Consider the following 6,000-nt stretch of genomic DNA (forward strand, 5'->3'; position numbering starts at 1 on the left):
ATGAAACAAATGCCCAAGTATGTGCTCAAGGATCTGAAGTGGTGGTATGTGGATTGTGAAACAGCTGAAGCAGTAATGGAGAATGAAGATGAACAAGAGCTGCTGAGAGTGTATGATCCAATGCACTTGGTGAATTTGTCTCAAGCTGATCTGCAGGTGCTGAACGAGAAGAAAATATTTTATATTCCTGCTTGGAAAGAAGAAGCGAAGAAATATCAAAGAGTTGTTTCGGTTTGTATACGAGAAGGAGTTCATGCTTGAAGATGAAAGATACAAGATTGTTGAAGATTACAAGACACGTGCTTGAAGATAGAGATATGAAGCTACTGCCAAGGGGGAGTCTGTTGGTACATGATGTCAGTAGTTCAGTGTCTAGTGTCTGTAATCGAGTTAGTTGGATTTGTATTTGGATGTAAGCGAAGTTCTCACAAGTTCGCTGATATAGGCGAACTTGTGGAACAAGCGAAGTTAGGGACAACTTCGCCTAAACATGCTAGGCGAAGTTGTCGTGTTATATAAACTGCTAGGTTACGGCTAGATCAGGAGACGAGTTAGAGTTTTAGGTTACGAGTTATTCAGTTTTGTGTAATCGGTGATCAGTGAATCACGTGTTTCCAGTTGCAATACAACGTGTCTTTGTTTATTGTAACGTGTGTTTGATCGTGTTAACGTGTATCGTCTTCTACGCTCGTAACGTCTTACGTAGGGATTCCGCACCTACGTAGAACGAGATATTCCGTGTAGATCCGGCTGGGAACCTACATAAAATCTGTATAATCTTAAACAACTTGCACAACTAGTTGCAAGTTACAACCTTATCTTCCTAGATATGATAACCTTCATTATTTTAACTTTTCTAATATAGCAACTTGACACACAAGTTGTTTACACAAAACATCCTTTTACTTAATCCAGAAGTCTAATCCGACTTTTTTTTTGACTAAACTAAACATTGACTCGTGACCCGTATATTAACAAACCTGTGAACATAACGATTATGTCTAACTGGGTGGGATGAAAGCATCAAAGGCAAACATTACTTCTCTGTCCTAGGGTATATATAGCTTCAACCTTGGCTCCCAAATAATAAATTGTATATGTCTAATTAAGTATTTGTGTTAATTTGTTAGACATGCTATATACTGCCTATATCATTGTAAGCATATGATGCCTACGCCCTTAAAGTTGGTTTTCTGCAAAAGGCGTTATAAATCATGTTTTCGAAGAAGTTTATGTTTTGAGATTTTGTAAGTTGCTTTGGGATGACATTGAACCTCATGTAGCTTATTGTGTACCTGAAGAGGTAGGTCCCAGCAGAGCCCAGTTGGACCCGCAAGACTCACCTCAAAGAGGGACGTCTGCGCAGTTGAACCCGCAAGTCTCACCTTCAACAGGGACGTCTGCGCAAAGGCTAAACTCGCAACCCCTTGAAGAGGGACGTCTGCGCAGAAACCAACTGGGCCCACAGGACCCACCATGCTCAGAGACGTGACGTCCTTACGCGCAGTACGCAAGCGGTTCCCGCAGGAAAAGCCTCCCAATGGTGAAGTACTCCGCCTGTTCCCGCAGCTGCGGATACAAGCCATCAGGGAAGGCTACCTGCGCAGCAAGGCTACACGCACAAGGCACTTAACTCTTAAATAATTTAGTAATGTCACCTGAAGAAGAAGTGAGCAAGCCGGGAACACTCCCGCACAAAGCCGGGAAAGCTCCCGCCCAAATGAGCCAGTCCATACGATACTGGAGAATCTTTTGTACTGTACCTGACAAGGTATGGACAAAAGATCTGACCAAAGATACGACAGCTCACTGACAACAGTATGACAAGCCGCACGCTCTTGTACTGCATGTCACTATTAGCCGCTGCCTGCTCACCAACCTGTCGGAGGACGTGCATAGCCTGCAGTAGGTGGAACAGGAATAGTACACAGCCGGCCTGGTCATTATCAGCCGCTGCCTACCCACCAACCACCAGCATGGCATGTGCATAGCCCACAGTTGGCAGAACAGGAACACTATTCAGCCGGCTGTACCTGCTTGGAAACCTACATTCGGCTATAAATACTCCAACACCTTGGAATGGTATCATCTTATCTCATATCTCATATCTTGATATATTACCTGATATCTGCTCTAGTAATTCTCTTAATATACACTTATATTCAAGAGCAATCTAGTCTGATTCTCACGCCGGAGGGTGGTCACAAGGAGGTACCCTCCCTTCTCAGTGACGAGCTCACGGTGTCTGTTTTGCAGGTTATCAGAAGAACCATCTTCGCCGGATCTAACTCCTCGTGGGAAACATCTATTTAACCCCCAGATTATCCGTAATCTGCCCGGGGTCGATTAGTGTTTCTTCATTGGCGCCATCCGTGCATAAAATCTATAACTACTTCTTTTTCAGTTTTTTCAAAACTTCTGGAAATATGGTTAAGGTTAATCCGTTGCCAAGATCAACGAGTGACCAAGAAGCCCCGGTAACCACAACCCCAGCGACTGGGGGGAATACCGGCGAGTACACAAATTTTACGAACACTACCTCGGTTACCCAAGCCGGGGCAAGTGCAATAAATTTTACGAACACTACCCCGGTTACCCAAGCCGGGGCAAGTGCAGTAAACAATCATCCCCTGGGATTCATTAATGCCCAGGCGGAAAGACAACGGACGAGGCTCCCCCGCCAAACACTTGATCAAGTTAAAGCGTGGGCGGAAGCACGTCAGAAGGAATTCCAAGCTGAGTTGGACGAACGCTTACGTTCACTCCAACAGGCTGACGAGTTCTGAAGCACTCGACAACAGCTCAACATGAGCAATGAGTGCGAGTACTTGGACGATGATTCGGAGGAATCCGACACCGACGCAAACCCTCGCCATAGGGCGAAAGGGAAGCGTAAGGAAACGGACTTCCAACCGAGAAGGAATTTTGGAGAAACCTTCAAACCAAAAAACGCGGGTGGAAACCCACGTGACTTCTCTAAAACCTTCAGACCAACCGCTGCAAATGCGGGAACCTCCAAGTTTGCAAGGGACATTGCGGAAGCAATCGCCCCAAGAAGTGCCAAACAGATGTCAAACATAGGCACCTATGATGGTATATCTGACCCAGACGATCATTTGAACAGATTCATAGCGGGGGCAACCGTCAGCAGCTGGACGGAACCCACGTGGTGTTATATGTTCCAGATGACGCTGGTTGGAGCAGCCAGAGCGTGGTTCGACCGTCTACCGGTCCACCACATCTACGATTGGGCAGACTTCCAACAGAAGTTTAGCCAACACTTCAGCCAACAAAGAAAGTATACCGAAGAGCAATGGACAATCCTCAATTGCATTCGAGAGGAAGATGAATCTTTGCTAGACTTCATCACTCGCTTCAACTCAAAGAAGCTAAGTCTGGGTAATATTAGCGAAGATTTTGTTCGCGCTGCTTTCATCCAGGGCACAAAAGACCCAGAGCTCATCCGCACCTTAACGGGTAAAGATGACATGCCATCCACATGGGATGCCATCATGATAGCAGCTAAACGCTTCGCGGAAACGGAAAAGCAACTGGGTAGAGACCTCCCCCAGAGCACAAACCTCTACCCCCAGAAAACAAGATAAGACAACGTCCTTACCGCTCGACTAAACAAAAAGCGGAAGCTAGGCATTTGGCAGTCAAGGGTAAACTTTGACACCTCATCCGGCTTGCAACATCGGTTAGGCGGAAGGAATAACGTACAGTCGAACCAGAACTCCAGATGGACGCAACTCACCAAAAGCGTCACCGAGATATTCGCCACTGAGAAGCTCCCATGGCCAAAGGCTCCAATAATCCGAGAGCGTCACAACGCTAATCAGAGCAAATTCTGTGACTTCCACAGGACAAGAGGCCACAACACCGAGGAATGCGTAGACTTGAAGGACATCGTCGAAGCATTTGTCAGAGATGGGACGCTCACGCACCTCGTGGCGTAATAAACGCTGAGCAAGCTAATGCGTGTAGAACCCCAGTTGGGGAAAACACGAATAAAACTGCAGCTTCAATGTCGGAGACTACATACTGCATAAACAACGAGATTCCGAACCAAGTGCATATCGGCTCGAAAGGCTCGATGACACTCCCAAGAACATGGAAGGGAGCTCAATTACACAGTCTGCATGTAGATCAATTCCAAACTTGTAAAAGAAAAGGCCCAGAGCCACTTCTAATGGAAATGATTCTCCTTATCACATTGACGCTGATGGTCTTACATTTATACTTTATGAACTTTCTACACTGATATGCCGGTCTTCACCGCATACATAAGTGGGGAAGTAAGTCGTTGCGTGTGGAAGGCGGCAAAACCCGCATAAACACAAAAAACGGCAAACCTTCACGCAGGTCAGTCATAGGTAAAGTTTGGTCATCCCACTAAATGAAAGTGACGGTCTTACCCGCACAAATCATGATAGAGGAAACCGAACTAACCTATTGACAATCGCGCGTCGAACGGTTAATTTATTCAACACTGATGCCGGTTTTCACCGCATAAGTGTAAGGAAATCGTTGCGTGTGGACGGCGGCAAAACCCGCGTAAACACAATAAACGGAAAACCTTCACGCAAGTCAGTTATAGGTAAAGTTTGGTGATCCCACTAAATGAAAGTGCAGGTCCTAACCGCACAAATCATGATAGAGGAAACCGAACTAACCTATTGACAACCGCGCGTCGAACGGTTAACTTATTCTAAACACTTAAATTTCTAAGGAAAAGATGAGGAAAACATCCACGCAGGTGAGATATAGGTAAAGTTTAGCCATCCTACTAAGTGCAAGTGACGGTCTTACCCGCACAATCACAAAGGAGGAAGCAAAACTTCAACCTATTATCTACCACGTTCAAAGGTTAACTTATTCTAAACACTTAGAAAATTTCTAAGGAGAAGATGAGGAAAACCTCCACGCAGATCAGATATAGGTAAAGTTTAGCCATCCTACTAAGTTCACGTGAAGGTCTTACCCGCACAATCACGAAGGAGGAAGCAAAACTTCAACCTATTATCTACCACGTTCAAAGGTTAACTTATTCAGAACACTTGGAAAGTTGCTAATTTAAACTAAAGTATGCATGAGCAAGTCATATAACGTTTATAAAGCAAGTCATCCACTGAAAGTAGCGGTCCTACCCGCACAAAGATTTGTATTCCATAATAATTCAAGTATTACAAGAATGGCCGGGTAACTACCCGCCTACAAGAATATAAATCTATACAATGTAAACCTATCCTAACAGTGGGAAGGGATCTAAAGGTTCAAGCTTCAGGACCACTCTCTCCAAACCCACTTGTACCCACACCATCAGTTGGCTGTGGCGGTTCAAGGAAGGTCTTAAGAATGGTTAGCCCATCATCAGCAGCAGCAACTTCGTTCACCTTCTCCACCACCGGATGCGGGAAGGCGGCATACTGGTTCACTACTTGGTCATATACAGCTTCAGTATCCACATCATATAAAGGGAAGTTGGAAGGCGGGATGCCCTTTTCAACGAACCCTAGACCAAGCAGGAAGCCGACCTTTTCCCCATCCTCATGAGAAGCGTTGAGGGCTACGCTCATGGCATCGTCATATGATGTGTCTGTGAAGACTCGATGCACAACCTACAAGAAAAAATACAAGTATCAAAACCTTTTCTATGTACAAAGAAAAGCGTAAAGATATTATGAAATTGCGCATACCTGAGACAACGCTTCTCGAAGAAGCCATTCCTTGGCAACCAGAGCCTCCAGGAGGGCAGCTTGAGCTTGGTTACGGGCGCGTTCGGCTTCACTTTTGTTAAGGTTGGCGAGCAACACTTCCTTAGCAGCAGCCTCTTCAACGCCCTTTAGCTTCCGCTCAGTGTGGTCAAGCACGCCCCTCTGGTCCAAGATCTCTTGGAGCTTCTTGGCGTCTTCCATAGCCAAGGCATCATGAGCTTGCTGGAGCCTCTCTAGCTTGGCTTTAAGCTCCTCATTCTCAATGCGTAGAGGCTCAGCAATA

Source organism: Bidens hawaiensis, unplaced genomic scaffold, assembly GCF_021521415.1.
Source record: "Bidens hawaiensis isolate Kalapana, Puna unplaced genomic scaffold, B.hawaiensis_p1.1 tig00009843_1, whole genome shotgun sequence".
Classification (NCBI taxonomy): Eukaryota; Viridiplantae; Streptophyta; class Magnoliopsida; order Asterales; family Asteraceae; genus Bidens; species Bidens hawaiensis.